The following is a 23,160-nucleotide window of genomic DNA, read 5'->3' as shown; positions in this document are numbered from 1 at the left end:
GTGTTGTAATGTTGTCTTGACACTTGATTTATATATGAATCTTGTTCTTGCAATGATTTGTGTTAATTAATACTTCCAATTGATCATTTCATTCTATTCATATGTCTATGTATGCTAGAATAGATATTCATGTGTTATTCTCTAGATTTTGCTATGTTGATGCATGTCTATGTGTATTAATATCATAAATTTAGAAATTGTCAAGGCATAGTGCTTTAATGGAATACTCTTGTGGTTTGTTTGATGGTTCATACTCATTTCTTGATGGATTGTTCCTCTCCCTTAGTTTAATTAGTTTAATTTTCATGTTCCTAGCTTAGTTGTAGTGTAGTTGCCTTAGTTCTATAGATAGGAGGACAACCTATGCTTGTTGTTTGATGTTCCATGCTTATGAATGCAAGTAGTATAAATCTCTAGTTTGTTGATGTGTTTGATTGTAAGCTTAAAGAAAGGATTAATGGCTTAGTTTGATATATTGTGTTATTCATTAGGTTGTCTAGACAATGTATGCTTAAATTGACATCCATGTTTATTGATTCAATCACTCACACACGTTAGTGTTGTAACATGTATTTCCCTTCATTCATTATACATTAAATGCCTAGAAAGGTGATGTTTAGTGGTGACCTTTAAGTCCCAAGGCCCCTCTCTCTTATTTATCTACTCTCTATTTACTTTAGTTGTTTAGTATTGAATTCATTTAGCATTATAGTTTAATCAACCAAATAGTCCACTTTTGATCACTCTACCTACTAATCCAACTTTGTTTCCTTATCATGTTGCCTCCAATCCTTTGGGACGATCCCTACTCATCCTAGCTATATTTAGTAGTTAGAGGTAGTAGTGACACTCTATAAATTTAAACTTGGTCACACTTCTATCACATTGCAACTTGTTGGTGCTAGCGACGAGCTCCACGCCATATTTTGGCGCGATTGTTAGGGATTTGAATTGGCAACGCCGTGTTTTTGAAACAAATAGGAATTAGTACTCTTTTAATTGTGTCTTTACTTTATTTTTATTACTTATTGTGTTTGTTCTTATATGGCTAGGTGAATTGAGCAAGGAAGTTAAGCAAAGGAGAATTAAAAAGTAAGGAGCTAAGCTAAGCACAAAAAGGGCTAAAATCTAAAAATTACAAAGCTAAGCGGAAAAATTGAAAAATGAATTAAAGTTGCTTAAGGACCCGTTGTGAAATCTTTCTAACTCAATCTCTAGTTAAATCGTCAGCCCGCGTGGTGGCAAGTTTTTTTAAAATTTTTAGATAAACCGTGAGCCCGCGTGGAGGCAATTTACTTTTCTTTGCATATTGTCCAAGCACGGGAGTATGGGAACATTGTATGTGGAGATTTGTTGATTGATTTGTTATGGAGGTGAAGTGGTTGCTATTTGATTGTTTAGTTGTTCTTTGTTTTTCTAGTGTATGCATGGTCGTAGGTCATAAAATCCTACTATTGTCCTTCCTAATTTGCATCTTGAATCGGGTGTTCATAATCCTAGGGGAAGAGGTAGTTCTCATCACTCCATTTCATCAATGGAGGAGTAACGTGACGACCATATGGAGGACATTGGTCACGTAAACCAACAATGCATCCTCCACCCTAATGTGCATCATGACAATCATCAAGTACTAATAGGCATACCTAGACCATTCATTCCACTACAACAACAAGGCCAAGTTCCTTTGGGAATGCCTCGGCCAATTTATGTTCCACAACCTCCCATTTTTCAAGGCAATCAAGGTGTTTATGTATCACCATCGGTTGTAAATCCTCATCTTGCTTTAAGAGACCATTATGTGCCTAATGAATGCAATGCACCCACATGCATTCAATTGCCCCCATTTAGAGCACATCATTATGAGATTAAACTGCAAACTATTCAAATGCTTCCTAACTATCATGGACTTTCAAGTGAAGAAATTTACAAGCATTTTGATGAGTTTCTTGAAGTGTGTTCCACCGTGAGATATACGGACATGCCAGAAGAAGTTTTAAGACTTAAACTCCTTTATTTTACCCTTAAAGACAAGGCAAAATATTGGTTCAACAATCTTAGGCCTTTTTCGATAACTTTTTGGGCAGAAATGCAACAAGAGTTCTTGAAGAAGTACTACCTGGTTTCTAAGACCAATGCCATGAGAACTTCAATTAGAGAATTTTTTCAAGGAGATGGGGAATTGTTCCATGAGGTATGGGAAAGATTCAATGATTTGCTTAGGAAGTGTCCACATCATGACATGCATAAGTGGCAATTAGTTCAATACTTCTTTAAAAGTTTGCTGGATAGTCACAAGGGTATGGTTGATGTATCTATGGGTGATTCTTATCTTGATAAGCATGAGGATGATGTGTGGCGTCTTTATGAAAGCATGAGTGAGAATTTAATGCATAGATCCTTATCTTCTAAAAATGGTAGAAACTTAGGTGGAAGGAAGAATGTCGGCTTATATCAAGTTAACAATTCAAATGACATAGCCGCCGAGGTGAAATCTTTAACTCAAATGTTTGATCAATTTTTGGTTAACCACAATTCGGCAAATCAAGTGTCTGCCTCTCCTAATCATGTTCATCATATATCTAATGAATCTTGTATGACTTATTCAAGTGTTTTACACTCTACTTCCAATTGTACCCATAGACATGTGCAAAATGAGCATCATGAACAAGTTAATGCTACATTTGTCAACCAAGGGAATAATCCCTATGGCAATCATTACAATCCTAGTTGGAGGAACCACCCAAACTTCTCTTGGAAAAGCCAAGGGGAAGGCTCAAACCCTCCCCAATGTGGTTTTCAAGGGAAATATGTTCCACCTCCAATGCAAGGCCAAAGTTCCCAAGGTTATAGATCATTTTAATCAAATGTAAATCAATATTCTAACTCGCATTTTCCTAATCAATCATCATATTCTCAAGGAAATCCTAGGAGTCCCACTTTTGAAGAAAAAGTATTGACCGCTTTAGACACTCTAGAGGCGAACACTCAATTGCTCTATTCTCATTCTCAATCCATTACTAAGCTAGAAACCCAAGTTGGGCAAATAGTTAATACTTTGAACACTAGAGAGAAAGGGAAAATGCATTTGAATGCCCCACAAAAGCAACAATTTGTTGTGGAGACTCATTCCTCATCGGAAGGTCCCATAATTGAACACGTCAATGCGGTGACAACCTTGAGAAGTGGGAGAATTGTGAACAACCAAGTAGGTATGTCCAATGAAGAGAGTGAGCAAGTGCAACCAAAAGTTGACACCCATCCTATTCCATATTTTATTTCTCCTTCATTGCATATGTATGATCATCTTGATGAGAAAGTGATGAAAAGTGATTTGACAAATGATGTGAAATATTCTTGTGTTAAAAAAGTTTTGAAAGATGATTTGAAAAATTCTTGTGATAATGTGAAAAAGCCTTGTGTTGAAAATGATTTAAAGAAGGATTTTGAAAAAGTTTTTGAGCTAAAGGCTCCATTTCCGGATGCCTTGAAAGGATCTATTTCTCTTGAAAAGCAAAAGATTAAGACCAGTGAAATCATTGATGTGTTTAGGCAAGTGAAGATTAATCTTCCACTTTTGGATGCAATTAAATAAATTCCGGCTTATGCCAAATTTTTGAAAGATCTTTGTACCCAAAAGAGGAAGAACAAGAGCTAAGCACTAAAGAAAGTGATCTTAACCGAGCAAGTGTGCTCCATTTTGTAACATAACACTCTCCTAAAGTTTAAAGACCCAGTTCACCTACTACATCTTGCATCATTGGTGACCATGTCATTAATCGGGCTCTTTTAGATTTAGGAGCAAGTGTTAATCTTCTTCCATATTCGGTATATGTTAAATTGGACTTAGGAGACTTAAAACCAACGTTGGTGGTTTTGCAACTCGCCGACCGATCCATTAAAAAGCCCCGTGGTATTATTGAGGATGTTTTGATTAAGATTGATAAGTTCTTCTTCCCTGTTGATTTCGTTGTCATTGACACGGAACCGGTCCCAAATCCAAAGAGCCAAATTTCCATTATCCTTGGCCGCCCTTTCTTAGTAACCTCAAATGCCAACATCAATTGTAGAATGGGGATAATGAAAATCTCATTTGGCCACATGAAGGTGAAGTTGAATATATTCAATCCAACCCCGAATTTAATGGATAAGCATGAAGATGTTTGTGTTGTGGAAAAATATCATGGTAATGAATGTGAAAAAGTCAAGTCCTTGCTTGAACATAAAACTTCAAAAAGTCCATCTTCCAATGTGAATTTAAAGAATGTTGCTTCAAAACCAAGTGTTGAAAGGGCATGGAAGCCCAAGAGTAGTTTTGATAAAGGACCATCAATGTCTTTTGAATCAAATCCAATAAGTTCTTTAGGGAACAATTTGTTAGATGGGATTCAAAGTGCTTTTCACCCCGTCAAGGAGGGGATGTATAACAAGATTTTCGATTCGGGCTAAAACAGCCTAATGTCGTGCTAGAGATGTTAAAGACTAGTGGGATTTGTAGGGTTTACAACTCTATTCCTCCCTCATTTCTATTTTAGCTTTCATTTATTGCGTTGTCTAGATATATTTCATATACATTGTTAGGGATTTTGATTGAGAATGCCTGCACTTTTAGCTTTGATTTAGCATTTTGTGCCTGTTTGATCGATCTCAAAAGAGATTCGATCGATCGAACTTCATACCTGCATCATACTTGCATCCAATCACCTCTTTGTCCCATCGTACGAATCTATTCTCGATCGATCTAGTGTCCCAAAAATCGATCTAAATTTTCCTCAGATCGATCTTCAGTTCCAACACTTAGAAATTTTTTTGAACCCTGTATAAAATAGCCCTCTGTCAGATCGTTTGAACTTGTCTGCAGGTTTTCACCTGTTCGATCGATCTAAGTTCATTCTGATTGATCTGTGTCCCTTGTTCATTGTTGACTTTGACTTTGACTGCATTTTGATTTTTAAATTTCAAAATAAAATAAAAATAAATAAATAAAATATTTTTAAAATTTTATTTTATTTTATTTTATTTTCAAAAATTCCAAAAGGATTTTTATTCTAATTTTTGCTTTTATTTTATTTTGAAATTTTCAAACTTGAAAAATATTTTTCTTTTATTGCATTTTATTTTCTTTTATTTCTAAAAATTCAAAACTAATTTTAATTTTAATTTTCAAAAACTCAAAAAATTTCAAAAAATACTGTGTCATTTTGAGGCTTAGATCGATCTGTATTCCTTCAAGATCGATCTATGTTCGATCGATCTGAGATCTTTCCAGATCGATTGAACTTATCGATGGCAGTTTTTAAAAATAGAAGCCTAAGGTCATTTGGATCGATTCAAAGATAGATTCAAGACCCTAACTCACTTCCACCACTGCCCACCTTCTTCCTAACCTCTGGAGAGCTTCCACAGCTTCAAAACTTCACCTCTCATCTTGATCTCCTCATTTCTCCTTCGTTTCCACTTCTCTCCTCTCGGATTAGGTAAGTTTTGAGTTGTTTTGAGCTTTAATCTTGATGATTGCATATTTGCCATGTTAGATTTGAGATGCCATGTTTGATTTCTTTCCATTTTTGAAGCTTTGAGCATGTGTATATATGTGTATATATATGAATATATTTTTGTATATATTTGATTTCGATCTTGTTTTTGGGGGTTATGTGCCAAGATAATTGACCATTGTTGATGTCTGAGAAGGCCCACGAGGTTGCTCGGGAGGCCCTTATGTCATCCACGTCATAGATCTGTGACTTTTCAAATTTTTCATAGCAGTTCAATCAATCGAAGTTTTCTCTGATCGGTCAGAGAAAGATCGATCTCAATTAGTCCTAATCGATCCAACGTGGATCGATCTCATATTCTTATGATCGATCAAACATCACAGATTTGCATGCACACTCACACACCATCTTTTGTATTCTATGCTATCTTATTCATGCTTAATGCCTATAGTTTCCACATTGGATGCATTCCATACTTATACTATTTAGCATGTTTCACTTAGCCACTATTTATTTGACTGCGTTATCACTTGCATAGATTCATGAAAATTAATCTGAGTTGTCTATCTTACTTGACAAATATGTTTCTATATGTTGTGCTTCAATTCTTTATTATCTGTTACTGATGCCAGTTACAAGTGTTTCTTTTCTTTTTGCAGGCCATGGCTAGGGTAAAGACAGTTGCCCACACGCAGTATGTGCGCCGAGTGAGACCACGTTTAGAGGAGTAGGCAGGACTTTCTCATGTTCAGTACCCACCTTCAGATCCAGCTCCAGCTCCAGCTTAGTCCTCATCAGTTGACACTAGACTACAGTCTTCGGCTTCTGCATCATCTTCTTCAGATGAGGCTAAGCATTTCCCTTCTCCTTTTCCACCACTGGCACAGCCAGGCTAGATTAGAGACAGACCTCTGAGTAGATACTCACGTCTTTTAGTGGTGCATGAGTTAGTTTTTGACATTGCTTTCTTCTCCCGGTCAGTCATGACCAGGGTTGCTTTTGAGGAGATAGAGCGGTGAGGCATTTCAGCTATTCTTGCTCTAGTCGCTAATCTAGTTTACCCGCGGCTTGTTCGGATGTTCTACCAAAACCTCCGGCTGGCCCCGAGTAACCTATCAGAGCTACGGACTACTGTTGATGGCCACCTTATACGCATTACAGTCGACACTTTGGCCACTTCTTCTCGATGCCCACATATCTGCCCTCCCGGGCTTCAGTATCCTATTCTGCATAGACCTTCTGATGTAGACATGGCTGAGTTTCTGATTGGCCCATAAAGTTATGGCGAGACATTCGCCACTCGGACTTATCTGCCCAAGGATATTTGGTTCTTTGATTCGATACTGTACCGAACCATTTTTATGGCGGGCCATAAGATCCAACGGTGCTCAGATTTTCTAGCCGCCCTTTATGCTTTCTATACAGGGCATTGGTTCTCTATTCCTGCACTCTACTGGAGTGTTTTAATGAACTTATATACAAACTACATCAGTAAGGCCAAGCCCAGGCGGACCAAGTTCCTTCCATTTGTACATCTTATTACACAGATTCTCAGGGACCAGCATTACCCTTTCCATCCCTAGGAACGTCCCGAGGCAGGGGCCTGCAGCTTTGTTAAGAAGGATTGGAACAAGAGCTATAATGCTCTTATAAAGAGCTTAGAGCAGGACGCTGTTTTGGCAGCTAAGGAGGCGGAGCTTGTAGAAATGGAAGCAGCAGTAGTAGTGCCAGTAGAACATGATCCAGTAGACCCATCGACGGCTACGGACGCACCTATGGACATAGATTTGGAGCGAGAGCCAGCACCAGAGTCACCACATCACTCTCAGGCAGGGTCGCCATTACATTTTTAGGAGCATAGTCAGGATGAGCATCATTCTCCTGACCTAGTCATCCCTGACGTTCCCGCACAGACACCTGGCCTAGGAGAGCATATACAGACCTTGGAGGATACAGTTGTCTCTCTTCGGTTAGATGTGGCCTCTTTTAACACTGATGTGGCATCTCTCTGCTCATACGTCATGTCTGCACTGCAGGATTTATCCAGAGATATCCGGGGATCATGCCCCGCTCGCCCAACCTTCTCCGCTTGATCTATCTCTCTATCTCTTTACCCTCATTTATATATCTGTGATACTTGACTGCTACACTATTACTGTTATGATATTTTTGCAGCCAGTCTGTTGATCATAGTGTCTCCAGACACTGTGACATACTGTACATTATTTTATTATTCTATGCATGCTATTTTTGGATGTCAGCTCTTATATTGATACATTTATCTGTGATTGACTCCATTTATCAGGTGTATCCCAGTGACTTCAGTGAGAGAGAGTGCTGCCCAAATTTTTCAGGACCACCCTTATTCATCTCTCCTTATTTCATTTATTATCCCATTTACACTTGCATGTCCACTGTGTATTGTTATTATCCCTTTTGTTATCTGATGAGATTTTGTTCTAGTGCCATCTTTTTAGGATTACAATTAATCCCAAGTTTGGGGGGTTATCCCACCCACTTTGGATCCTTATGTCCCGGCCATTCTTTGCCTTAACCACACTAGTATACTCTTTCCTTTGTTCCCTTTGCACATTGAGGACATTGTGCTGTTTAAGCTTGGGGGTATGGGTGTTATTTGCAGTGTTTGCTTTTAATTCAAAATTTTGAGCATGACTTATGTATTTAAGGGATTTTCTATGATTGGTCCATGACTAGCTATGATTTTGATCTTTTGAGAACTATATTGTTTAAAATTTAAAAATTGTTTGACTTGAGAGTCCAATACTCCTTCTATGCCTTGCAGATGCCATTTAGGAGTAAATTTATCGAAAGATTAATATCATTCTTGCACTTGTGGTCCACATCATCTTGATTTTGTGAATATTTTATGATTCACTCTAGGATTCTACACTAACATAGGCGCACACTAACATTCATTTGTGGGGTACATGCTTTGTTGATTATTGAATTGGTTATATCCCAATTGGGCTAGTAGTGCATTGAAAGCTTTCATTTTGACAAAAGTTGATAAAAATCCCTTTTTCATTTAGTAGCCGGGATTTTAGCTTCATCAAGCATTGAATTTCTCTCGCCGAAAGGTAGAGGGCCCAAACTCTTGGTTAATAATTGGAAAAGAAGAAGAAGAAGAAGAAGAAGAAGAAGTTGCAAAAGCAATAAAAAAGTGAGGACCACTCCCAGAAAGGTGAGAAGTGGGAAATGATTAGATCGAGGCTGTTTTGATTTGTAGCCTAGTTGATTTGAGCTTGTAAGTTCTTAAGAGTGTTTGAACACCTAATGCCCTAAAGCCGTCTGGTTTGGGAGTCATTGACCTAACGCTCAACCTCATAGATCGCTAGAAAGCTTAATAGATCACTACATTACACCATGCTTCCATCTTTGATCCTTAGGATTAGAAAAAAAAAATAATAAAAAAAAATAAAAAAAAAAATAGAGTGAAAAGAATAAGCGCACCTAGATGAATAAAGCTTTAATAAAAGGTTCACTATTTGTTTTGATGATTGTGACTAGATTTGTGTGCTAGTTTGAGGATAAGGATGTGATTATTTCTTTAGTTAGCTTAGATAGAAACATACTTGATGCCGGTCCACTCAAAAGGATTCTAGTGTTGTTTTAATTTGCATAATCATTTTCTTGATGTGTGGAGGACCATATTTGTTTATTTGATGTTGAGATTTTGGGAGATTGCTTAGAAAGGGTTGAAAAATTGCATACTTGAGGTAGTTTTCTCCCAATGCTTGTTTGCAATATTGGTGCCTCTTTTGTAAGAATGAGCTTAATATTTGTGGGTATTCTATAAACCCTCACAAGACTTCACTCTTCCACTAGAGGTAACCTAGGGGTTTAGAAGGCCTATTGCATATGCTAAATGCAATCGTGTTCCCTACGAAAGTGGCGTTATCGATTTATTGCTTTCTAGTTCATAGTTGTATAGTTATTCATTTCATTCCTTTACCTTGTAGTTCATTTCTAGGGACTAGCAATATTTAAGTTTTGGGGTGTGATGAGCGCTGAAAAGTGCGCATTTAAACCACTTAAGCTTAGGTATTCTAGGACCTTTATTTACCTTACTTTCTCGTCTTAGATTAATTTCATGTTATTGTCATTTTCAGGCACTTATCCCCAAAATAAGCTAATTCAGCCAAATTAAAGCATTAAAGAAGCAATCTTAAGCTGAATGGAAGAATGGAGCAAAGTGGAAGCAAAGTGGTGGAAATCAGCAAACTTCAATCGATCAGGAATATTTTTGATCAATCTCACATTGATCGATCTGACCTCATCAAGATGGAACCAAGCTCTTGTCCTTATCCAAAAGAATATACCATCTTCGATTGATCCAACTTTCTTTGGATCGATCAAACTTCCTTGATCTTATCCTCACCTACCACTTTTGTCTTTATCCCAAAATATCCCAAAATATCTCAGAGATTTGTCGTATTCCAAAAAGGCACCACCAAGGATGGATCGATCTCGCCATCATTCGATCGATCTCACCAAAGTTCGATCGATCTCATCAAAGTTTGATCGATCGAACTTTCTTAAGTCTGAATTAAAATAGAGTCTAGTTCATTAAAAGTTAGCTCATGGTGCATTCGTTGAGAGGGCCTTAGTGCACGAGTCCAGACCATTGGGTGTGACACTTGAGCCTCCTATATAAGGATTTTGAGCCACTTTTACATTATATCTTGATATCTTAATACATCATATATCATATATCTTGAAGAGGAGGCTACAACTTAGAGAGACATACACTATTTTTGGGAGTTCTTCCATGCTTCTAGGGTTTCCATCAAGAAGAAAAACATTTCTACCATGGAGATGGCCCTTGAGGGTTAGATAACTACATCAATGAGTGGCTAAACATCTTCTTAGGGCTAGAGTTAGCCCTAAGCATGCCTTTTACACCTTAATGATTTGTATTTTGAGGGGATTTGTGTTGTAATGTTGTCTTGACACTTGATTTATATATGAATCTTGTTCTTACAATGATTTGTGTCGATTAATACTTCCAATTGATCATTTCATTCTATTCATATGTATATGTATGCTAAAATAGATGTTTATGTGTTATTCTCTAGATTTTGCTATGTTGATGCATGTCTATGTGTGTTAATATGATGAATTTAGAGATTGTCAAGGCATAGTGCTTTAATGGAATACTCTTGTGGTTTGTTTGATGGTTCATACTCATTTCTTGATGGATTGTATCTCTCCCTTAGTTTAATTAGTTTAATTTTCATGTTCCTAGCTTAGTTGTAGTGTAGTTGCCTTAGTTCTATAGATAGGAGGATAATCCATGCTTGTTGTTTGATGTTCTATGCTTATGAATACAAGTAATATAAATCTCTAGTTTATTGACGTGTTTGATTGTAAGTTTAAATAAATGATTAATGGCTTAGTTTGATATATTGCGTTATTCATTAGGTTGTCTAGACAATGTATGCTTAAATTGCCATCCATGCTTATTGATTCAATCACTCACACACATTAGTGTTGCAACATGTATTTCCCTTCATTCATTACACATTAAGTGTCTAGAAAGGTGATGTTTAGTGGTGACCTCTAAGTCCGAAGACCCCTATCTCTTGTTTCTCTACTCTCTATTTACTTTAGTTGTTTAGTATTGAATTCATTTAGCATTATAGTTTAATCAACCAAACAATCCACTTTTGATCACTCGACCTACTAATCTAACTTTGTTTCCTTATCATATTGCCTCTTATCCCTTAGGATGATCCCTACTCACTTTAGCTATATTTAGTAGTTAGAGGTAGTAATGGCACTTTATAAATTTAAACTTGGCCACACTTCCATCACATTACAACTTGTTGGTTGTAGGGACGAGCTCCATGCCAATCACAGATGGTATCAACATAGGCTTGGAAGGGACAATGTGAAAGGTAGTTATAGGTCTCTACATCCAGGTCGGTGATCTTGTTACACTGGAGTGGTAAGCTTGATGAGAATAAACCATGTCCATAAGATTATTTTTTGGGATCATATGAAGAACATACTCACCCCAAAATTTTAAGGTAAGTGTGCTTGAAAACGGAGAACACAAGTAACCTCAAGAAGGTGACGATGCTTGTGCTCTACCACACCATTTTGTTGCAGAGTGGCAACACAACTTCGTTGATGAATGACGCCTTGGTCTAAATTTTTTTTCCATTTCATTGGAAAGAAATTCAGTACCATTGTTTGACCAAACTTCTTGTATATGTAAAAATATTTTAGCACCACTGCCTGAATAAAGAGAATAGATGCAAGAATGGAATTGAGTCTTAACCATTTCAAAATAAGATTGTAAATTTTTTTTTGTTTCCGACTTAGCATTCATAAGATAAATCCAAGTGCATCTATTAAAATCATCAAGATTAAAAAATAGCGAGAACCATTTAAAGATGGTTGAGAAAAAGGACCCCATATGTCACAATGAATTAAAAGAAAAGGTCTACTAGTAGTGACAGAACTAGAAGGAAATGGCAAACACCCTTATTTTGCTTGTGGACAAATTTCATAAACTTTATTATGTGAACAAGAAATAAAAGAAACATCCTTAATTAAATTTGCAGAGAACGATAAGATAAGTGTCCAAGCCACCAATGCCATAGATCAATAGAAGGGGGTTTAATGACTACCATTGCTGAAGCTGCTTGAAAATAGTGTAACCCCTCATGAACGTTACCTTGTCCAATCGTCCTCTTCGTTAATGGGTCCTGAAAAAAACATTTTTCAGGAGAAAAAGTCACTAAACAATTATTAGTTTTTGCACGTTGACTCACTGATAAAAGGTTAAACTTGAATGACGGGATAAAGAAAACATTTTCAAGTTTAATAGTGGATGTGGATGAAAGATGAACAGTTCCAATGTGTGTGATAGATGCATTTGACCCATCAGGAAGTTGAACAAAAGATAAAGTTAGACGAGATTTTTGAGAGGAAAATAAGGATAAAGTATAACATATGTGATTAGTTGCTTCTATATCAATAATCCAAACTGAATGCGAAGGAACTGTAAGGGCAATACCTGCTAACTATGCATTAGAATTGATGTTACCTGAAGAGAGCATAGCCAGTAATTTGTTGTATTGTTCTTGAGTAATAGTTGGTGGGGTCACCATCGCATTGTCATTGGATTTGAGTGTTTTAGCAGGTGCATCAGTTTTCTTTGGAGGATACCCAATGATTTTGAAACAACTATCTTTAGTGTGAATGTCGCGATCACAATGATCACAGTGGTAGTGTGTCTTGCAGTTGGATGAACCACCATGGATAAAATTGCTTCCGCGGGTTGTGGGTTTGGCACTAAAAGTAGCAGCATCCAGAGTTGGAGATGATGAAGAATGTATCGATCTCTTGTTGCTTTTCTTCTTGACGAATAAGAGAACAAATTTTGGTTGTGCTTGGAAAAAGTTCCATAAGGAGTATTTGACTTCGAAGTATCGCATATTGGTCATGAAGGCCTCTAAAAACTCCATCGCCTTATCTTGTTGGAGTCATTCCGCAACAGCTTTTCCATTCCCATAAGTGTATGGCTCGATAGTGACAAGAGAATTAAGCTTATTCCATAATAATTTAAGCTTTATGAAATAAGCGGAAATAAACAGGTCCTCTTGTTTGAGAGAGGAAATTGTCAGTTTCAATTGATAAATTTGTGGAACGTTGGATTGAGAAAAATGCTTCAAAAGATCCAACCAAATCTCCCTCAGAGTGTCAGCATATAAGATACTACTACAAATCTCACATGAAACAGAGTTGAGAATCCACTAACCAACTAAATTATTACATCTCTACTATCGAGAGAGTTCATTGGGTGTAATCAGTTTTTGTAAGGTGCCACCTACAAAACATAGCTTGTTTTTGGCACGTAAATCCATAATAATGGCACGAATCCAAGTACCATAATTATCTCTAGACAAATGAGGCGTAACAAGCACCATGGTCGGGTTATCGGAATGATGAACATAAATAGGATCATTAGTTGATCCTTGCAATTCGTTTGTAGATGAAGCGCTTAAATTAGATTGTGTTTCATCCATTGAAGAAGTGCTCAAGAAAAGAAAGAATAAAAGACAAATGAATTAAGGAAGATCTTTTAAGGAATTAGGCTCTAATACCATGTGAAAGAACACGAACAATTTTTGTGATTTCTTCCTCAATTAAGGAGTAAATCAATAATCATTGTATTTTTATACAGACAAAAATATTACAATATGGAAAGAATCCACTAGAATTAATTTACACGTGTTCTTGTTTAACAAGAATTCTTGATTAACAAGATCACAACAATTAAGGAAATAATTATGCCTAAAATAAATCCTACAAAGAAAGTCAATTATAATATATATATATATATATATATATATATATATATATATATATATGATAATACGTTAACAAATATCCTATTTTATTGAGAGGGGGAAAAAAAAAAAAGAAAAAAAAAAGAAGGAAATATTGTTTCATTAAAATACTTGTTGACAACTCACAAAGTCACAAAAGAGAGAGTTACCCAACAACAAATACAAACAAGTTAGTTGGATAAAATAGAAAAGTCAAATAAAACGGACTCATTTCACGGGAAAATAATATTTTTGCGTGTTTTGTGCCTGAAATTTTTTGGGGAAAAATAGATAGATGTGGGAATCCAAATTTTCTCTTTCTTTTCTTTTTCCTTCTATCCAAACTTTAAAAAATTTTAAAAAATTTGTCTTTCCTTTCTTTCCTAGTTGATTCCACCTAACCAAACGAAGCCTTAAGGAAAAGGCAAGCTTTAGGCTCGGTTTGATTAAATGAGGATTAATAGTGAAAAGTAAATTGAATGAAAAAAATAGAATAAAACTTGTCTACTCATCAATGAGTAGGTGATTCCTATCTATCGCTGATTTCATCCAATCACATATGCCCTAGTTAGTTAATTCGCGTATGATACGCGAATTAAATGCGTACGTACGAATTTTGAAAAAATACTTCCGTTTGCCGATCAGAGTTGAAAGATACAGTAAAATACACGTTTTTTTCCATCACCCCGTATTTAACGCTTTTATTCGTTTATTCATTTTGGTTGCTCCGTTTAATTCGTAACCTAATTATTATATTTTTTTTTCGTTTACAAACTTCGCGTTTCTAAGAGCGTATTTTTCTGAAACACAAACTATTATCTTTTCTACCCTCTTTTTCTTGGTATAGCCATTATTTTTGAAGCCATCAAAATAATGTTATTTGTTGTGCAAACTATTATCTTTTCTAGCCTTTTTGCTTAGTATAGCCATTATCTTTCAAGCCATCAAAATAATGTTATTTGTTGTGCAATCTCTTATTGTTGTCACTCCAATTATGATCTTTAATCAAAGCAATGAAAGATATATATATATATATATATATATATATATATATATATATTTGTGGAACACTACAATTGTGGAACACTATAACTTTGAAGAATTATAAGTTTTTATTGATATTTGTAGATATTTATAGATTTTTTTGTTTTGTTGTGAGATCTTTTAAATTTTGTTAATATTTTTATTATTATTATTATTTTAAAAGTTTGTAGATCACCACACTCCCTAGATGTTTTAGTAGAATATCAAATTATATACTTATGAATTTTTTTTTTTATGATTATTGTGATAATGTCAATTGTAATATATTTATTTTATTATTTGTTACATATTCTTTATTATCCTTATATATATATATATATATATATATATATATATATATATATATATATATAAGAAAATAATAAGATGTGTATAGCCGAATTTTTGACCCCGAATTTTTAGTGTATATAACGTATTATACACGTACGTATCCGTATTCGTACTTTTACGTCTCCGTATTTTTTTGCCAAATTTTTTAAACATATTTAAAAAAAAATATCGAATTACACTCGTACATTTTCGTACCCGTATTTTTTCTGTACCGTATTTTACTAACAATGACATATGCACACATTGTCTATATTTTCAAAATTAGGAAACTAATAAATAAGGAAAATAGCCTTTTTTGGGATTAATTGAGCCCTCTGCTTTCTTTATTTATTAATTTCATAATTTTATAATTACGAATGATGTGTGTATTTGTGTTTAAAGGGATCACCAACTCACCGATGCACCGTTGAGTTAGTAAGTATCATACAAAATCAATAAATAAATAAATAAATAAATTTACCAATGACATCATTGTAAGTTCTTAAAACTTTCTCAAAAAATTTAAAACTTTCGGATTTTATTTTATCTTGCGAAGCAAACTTCTGAAGTGTGTAAAAAAATTTCATTTCCTTTATGATGTGTTTGCTATGCAGAAATGAAATGCCCATTCCAACCATTCATGTGTTTTGTATGAGATTTAAAGTGGAAATGACCATTCCCTTATAATAAAATTCATTTCAAGAATAACCATTTCATTCCCAAGTAAAGTTCTTTTAAATAATTAAGTTCTTAAAAAATTCTCATGTTCTAAGTCAAAAAATCACAACCACCACCACTGCCACCTCCATCACCACATCGCCACCTTCATTACCTTCTGCCACAACCACCTCCACTGCCTCCAATATCGACTTCACCCATCGTTTTCCAGTGCCATCGCTTTCCACTACCATCATTGCTACCACAACCGACTTCCACTGCCACCATCACTTCCATCACCACCGCCTTCCACCACCACAACCACCACTGCCTTCCACTACCACCACTTACACCTCTGCCACCTTCTATTACCACCATCACTGCCTTTCACCACCACTAGCAATTTCTACCACCGCCTTCTTCCACCACCACCATTACCATTATTGCCAGCACTCCCACTTCCTTCCATGTACACCACCGCCATCGTCACCACCACCACGCACCTTCTACTATTTGTAACAACCCAAACCTAGGAGTTCAGATTGCTAACTAGGTCCCGACCCGACCCAAAAACAACCAAGGGTAAAATGGTCTATATGACCCATACAAGGCATTAAAAGTCTAGATTAAGTCTTAGAAGTCAATTCTTAACCATTTTAAATCGCTTTGAAATGAGAAAATTAACCCCGATCACTATTTGGGCTACTTATGGTTATAATGATAAATTAGTCTTCTTGGACGGTTCATTGCATTGGGGATCTTATAACTGTCTTTTAGGCCATGTTTGGTCAGTTACGATCATTTAGAATGAAAGAAATCAACTTGGTTCATGGCCTCCTAATTTAGAGCTAAAAAGGGTAAAAAAAATATATTATTTCCTGCCACTTTGCTCATTTCCCGGTGAGGCCGTGGGAATCCAAACCTCTCAAATACCATGTAAGACCCACACGAGGGATCTCGGAGCCATAGAAAGCACCTCATAAAAATAGTACCTAGACTTTAATTGCGAGTGCTTGGACCATGTCCTCTAAGTACTCGGAGGACACCCTAGCTCCTCTTACACGCGCGCTAAGCATGTTGCATGCTCAGCCCATGTCAACCAAGCGCTCGTGCCCTTACTGCGAACGCTTGAACCTGCCTTGAAAATGGGAACCTCGCCTATTTTCGCTCCGTTCATGCTCTTGAACACCTTTTTTGGCCATTTTAACCTTAATATCCCTGTCCTAATTCACAATCATGCATAAAGTACGAATTATGGAATCAATGCAACAATTTATAGTCTTAGAAATATAAAATTATAATGAATTTCATTTACATGATCGTTATTACATTAAAAATGATCCAATTGAATACAAGTTACAAACTTAGACCCTTTCGGTCAAATTTACAACGCTTTACAAGAATTTACATCAACTACGTATTTGATACAAAAATAATTAAAAGTAAGCTTCCGTCAACCCTAGCTACACATGTGAGAGTTCGTTATCAACCATGTCGTTATCATAACCTAAAAAATGTTAATGGAAGTGATGAGTATGGAGACTCAATAGGAGATGCCTAAGGCGCCAACTTTAGAGTCCCCTTGAGCCACATCACACATACAGGATAAAAGAAAATTGATGTAATGACCCAAATCCGGGGGTTCAAATTGCTATCTCGGTCCCAACCTGACCTGGGAACACACCTGGGAAAAGTGGTCATCAAGCACCTTACTATATGTTAGGAGTCATAATAATGGCATACAAAACGTTTCTAATCAAACTGGGATATGAAAGGGTGAAGACCTCGACTTCGGGCTCACTCTAGGGCCCTAGGGTAGATAAAGGTAAAATGGTTCTTTTATGTCAAAATTTTGGAATGGAACCGATACCATTAGAAAGATGGCTCAAAACTATGGAAGTTAAACTCAAGAACGGCCCTATTTGAGCTCAAAATGAAGAAGTTATGGACATTTGAAGTTTGAATTAACATACGAATAAAGATAGACCCCTTTATGCTCAAGCTCAACATTATGCTCAAGCACAAATATCTATGCTTGAGCTCTAGGACCTGTAATGAAAAGTCCCGAGACCTGCTTTCAGGATCCCACTAAAAATCACCCGAATGCTCAAGCATAAACATTTGTGCTCGAGCTCAAGAACCCTAATACTTGAGCATAGACCACTTGTTTTTAAGCATTGGCCACCCTACAAAAATATGATTCTTGGTCAAGGCCCTGTGCTCGAGCACAAAACTTTGTGCTCCAGCATTGGCCCTAAAAAATGGCCAAATGCTCCAACAATGCTAGGGTTTGGGTCAAGCAAGTTACTGGGGCACTTAAATGCATTCTCATGGATCAAATTTGATCTGGAAAATGGTCATACACTTAAGTAAATGGATGAATGAAATCTATTCATCAATCTTAAACATCAATCAAACATTTATGAAATCAAATATTCTTCTTTGGCATTTAAATTTATAACATTTCTTCCTTACACTTCAATACACAGTAAAAGTTGTCTAATTAAGTACAAGTTACAATCAAAGACCCTTACAGTCAAATTTACAAAAAATTATAAGTATATGTGTTATCTATGCATTTCATATAAAAATAATGAAAGTAAGCTTCCGCAAACCCTAACTATGCTCGAGATGGTTCGTCATCAACCATAATTCCGTCATAATTAGAAAAATGTTAATGGAAGGGGTAAGCATGGAGGCTCAGAAGGAGATGCCTAAGGCACCAACTTTGGACTCCCTGGAGCCACGCATCATACATATGGGATAAAGGAAACCGAGATCATACTTGGGAATTTCATGGAATTTAAACCAAAATCCAATCCAATCCAATCAATGGCATAAATACAACTTTGCATACTATGAATGAAAATTCAATGAAATGCATACCCATTCCTATTCTTGGTCTCAACCGATCCTAACTTGGCCTCTACTACCCTAAACTCACATTTGAAAATCGCTAACCGACTTTACCGAGGCATGATTAATTATTTTCCTTCGTTCCAAATCTGGCAACCATTTAGGGGCTACTATTAACGTTTTCTTGTCCTAGACCGCGCTCCCTCTAAGTTAAGTTAGCACCGAACTCGCGAAATCCAATTTACTTTATAAAAATCCTTTTTGAGCCCCTTCTCATTCCCTTTTCCAGCCATATCATACACATGCCTAAATTTCAACAATTTAACTTCAATTTCATTGGTATAGTAACAATGGTATAAACATGGCATTTTATTTTCTTTTCAATATATTCTCAACATGACATTTCTCACAAAACAATTATAAGTTCACTTCATCATCATCATGTTAGCATTTAAACTTAGCATTCTAATAGCTTAGGAACATCATACTTCACACTTAGCACATAAGGCACATTAAATTACTCCGTATAAGCCACATTCAAATCATCATCACCAATTTTCATAAAATCATATAATCACATAACTTGCAGTTTTCATAGAATAAGTAATAAATCAAGAGAAAATTGCTCAACAAAAGGCAAAGCTTGAAGCATTAGAAATCCCTACCTCAATTGTGTACTAGCCAAACATGCCCTTAGCTAAGCCCTGATTTTGAAACTCTTCTAAGCCCATGCATGAATGGTGTCAAATAAAAGCTCTTGTCATGTGGAACAACTTTCTCGTCTTGCACTTCACACGAATCTCACCATAGCCCTCTCAAATTTGGCTTCAAAGCATTGAGATATATATGTGCATATATAGATATATAAAGAGAAGGAGAAAGTTAAAGAGAAAGAGTGTGTTTGTTTGAATGAGGAGGGAATGGGGGGGGGGGGGGGGGGGGTTGGGCTTTTCTTGCATTTGCTTGAATGGCCCTCCTCTTGCCATATGTCACCAAATGGGTGATACTCAGTTTAGTTAAGATTACTAACATGCCCCCCACTTACACAAATTATACCTTCTAAATCCCACAAATATCTCCCCAAGGTATAAATATATGTATATGAATATATGTTCAAAATGACCATGATGACCCTCATTTAAAATGGCAAAACTGGGAGTAGTTCCTGAGCCTAGAAACAATCCCGACTTCTGAAAAAATCTAAAATGTGACACCGTCACTTCTAATTGACTTAAAATTATTAAAATATACTTTTAAAACTTTTAGCTCAAGAAAATGACCAAAATGACCCTTGGGACTTATGCAGCATGTAAAACGAGGCACAAAAAATAAATTTAATAAAAATTTGAAAAAATTCAAAAAAAAATTGGGGCATTACAATCCACCCTCCTTAAAGAGATTTAGTCCTCTAAATCTACCCTCTTTAGGAAGGAGGCCTATAAACTTTCACCATCCCGAATGATGCCTTACAAAACCCGTACGACTACTAGCTTACAAACCTTAGTGCCTTTGACACCAGATATCAATAGCCAATCACACACTATCTTCTCAAGCAACACAATGCTCAATGAAGAGTGCTAAAATGTGATGCATTTTAGTACCTAAGTTAGGGTATTCTAGTCCAATCATCTATCTTATTTTCATGTCTTAGATACTCATTTGTGTTATTGCCTATTTTAGGTGGATAATGTTCAAACAGGCTAACAAGAGCCATTTAGATCATTTTTGGAGCTAAGGAGTAAGGTTGGAAAGAAGTCAAGAAAAATGCATTAGGGCAACTTTGATTGACCGAAGGGGAGTCTCGATTGATCGAAGTGATCTTCAATCGATCGAAATCAAGGCGGTGCCAACTCAGCCATTTGGATAAAGTCCGAAGATATTTTTGTGCCATGTCAGCTTCGATCGATTGAAGCTCTAGTGTTTAATCGATCAAACAACTTCGATTGATCGAAAATGCTGCGGGCAGTGAGCTGTCTAATACCCGAGCACGCCATTTTCTACCTACCTTGCATAGTTGCGAATTTACTCCAATCACAGGCTATTATTCTGACTTGGTCCTTACTCAAAGGAGAGTAATTGATTTATTGAACATGGATTGTAATAGCTAGATAGTTTTTGATTACCAATTATAGAATATAAAATTTTCCTCTCTAGAACTAGGGTTTTGGGAAGAAAGCAAGGATGAAGATAATGATGCCAACCTCCAAGCTAGCCCTTGAGGGTTCCATTTCCACTACCATGAGTGGCTAAATCCTTCTCTTGGGGCTAGAGATGGCCTCTAGGCTTGCTTCTCAAAATTAGCTTTTATGTATTTTTGGGGATTTTAGTTGTAATGAATGTTTTGATCATGGATTAATATATATCTTGTAATCTCTACTTGATTTGTATAATTTAATGTTTTCAATTGATCATTTAGCTCTAGTCTTATGTCTATGTATGCTAGAATTGATTTTCATGTGTTTTTCTGTAGATATTATGGAATTGATGCATGTTTATGTGTGTTGATGATGTTAATCTAGTGATGGTCAAGGCATAGTGCTTAATTGAACACTCTTGAGATTTATTTGATGGTTCACACTTGTTTGTTGATGGATTGTATCACATCTCTAATTTAATTAGTTTAATTTCATGTCTCTAATCTAGTGTAGTGTAATTGCTTTAAATTTTTTGGTAGGTGAACAATCCATGCTTATTTCTTGGTGCTCCATACTTTTGAATGCAAAAAGTGTATATCTTTAGATATTTATGTGTATCAATTGTGGTTTAATTGAATGGATTTTGGTCTCATTTGATAGGTTGTACTATTCATTTAATTGAATAGACAAACTATGCTTATTTACCTTCCATACTTAGTTTTACTTGGTGTCACACACACACACAAGTTACAATCTAAATTTCCCCATTAATGTATAATTGCTAGTGTTTGATGAAGTGAAGCTTAGTGGTGTCTCTATGCCCCAAGACCTCTCTTCCATATATTTTCGCTACTTTCTAGATTGCTCTTGTTACTTGAATTAATCTTTAATTTCATTGTATTTTAATTAAACAAACCATCAATCATCTTTGATCACTAGACCTACTAATTTGACATTAATTTCCGTCACAAACACACCTCTAATCCCTTGGAACAATCCTTACTCACTCTAGCTATATTTGTAATTGGGAGTGGTAGTGACATTTTACAAATTTAAACTTGGTAACTCTTTAACATATCACCAAACCCACTTGTTAAGTTACACACACCAAGTTTTGGTACCGTTGCCTGGGATTGGCACAGTTGCCGGGGATTGGCACCGTCATGTTTGGAAATTAATTAGGAATTAGTACACTTTTGATCTTGTTTTTATTTTTATTTTATTTCTATTACTTATTGTGTTGTTCTTGATTGGCTAGGTGCATTGAGCAGAGGAGGCAAAACGAAAGGGAATTAGAGAAGTAAAGAAACCAAGTGAAGCTAAGCAAGAGCATAAAAAGTCAAAAATAAAAATTGCAAAGCAAACAAGGCAAAGGGAAAAAAAAATTTGAAAAACAACTTGAAGTTGCTTAAGGATTGTTTGTGAGCTTTTCTAAACTCAATCTCTAGTTAAATCGTCGGTCCATGTGGAGGCATGTTTTTACATTCTCAGATTGATCGTGAGCCCGTGTGGCGGCAATTTAATTTTCCTTGCATATTGTTCAAGGCATGGGAGTATGGGAACATCGTATGTGGAGGAGTGTTGATTGTTGATTTGTTACGGAGGAGAAGTAATTGCTACTTGCTTGTTGCTTGTTTTTGTTTTATTTGGGTATGCATGGTCGTTTAAATCCCACTCTTGCCCCACTTAATTTGAATCTTGAATCCATTGTTCGTAATTCTAAGAGAAAAGGTAATTCTAGTCACTCCATTTCATCAATGGAGGAAAATGAGGACCATGTGGTGGACCTTGATCACATAGACCAACAAGGCATCCTCTACCCTAATGAACATCATGACAATATTCAAGTACCATTAGGTATGCCAAGACCATTTCTTCCACAGCAATAAAGCTAAGTTCCATTGGAAATGCCTCGGCCAATTTTTGCTCCACAACCTTCCATTACTCAAAGGAATCAAGGTGTTTATGTTGCACCACCAATTGTGAATCCTCTTCTTGCTTTAAGAGACCATTATGTGCCTAATGAATATAAAGCACCTACATGCATTCAATTACCTCCATTTAGAGCACATCATTATGAGATTAAACCGCAAACTATTCAAATGCTTCCTAACTATCATGGACTTCCAAGTGAAGAACCTTACAAGCATTTGGATGAGTTTCTTGAAGTGTTTTCCACTGTAAGATATACGGACATGCCGGAAGAGGTTTTAAGGCTTAAACTTTTTCCTTTCACCCTTAAGGACAAGGCAAAATATTGGTTCAACAATCTTAGGCCTTTTTTGATAACTTCTTGGGTGGAAATGC

The 23,160-nt window shown here is 36.1% G+C and overlaps 1 pseudogene; it reads right to left on the bottom strand.

Moving 5' to 3' along the window:
• Positions 1–2,142: 2,142 nt before the first annotated feature.
• On the bottom strand, positions 2,143–2,241 carry LOC132315192 (small nucleolar RNA R71; annotated as a pseudogene).
• Positions 2,242–23,160: the final 20,919 nt, after the last annotated feature.

The sequence above is a fragment of the Cornus florida genome, unplaced genomic scaffold, assembly GCF_030987335.1.
Source record: "Cornus florida cultivar Cherokee Brave unplaced genomic scaffold, ASM3098733v1 CherokeeBrave_3.0.0_Hap2_Chr06, whole genome shotgun sequence".
Lineage (NCBI taxonomy): Eukaryota > Viridiplantae > Streptophyta > Magnoliopsida > Cornales > Cornaceae > Cornus > Cornus florida.
This window is presented reverse-complemented; position numbering and strand designations above follow the sequence as displayed.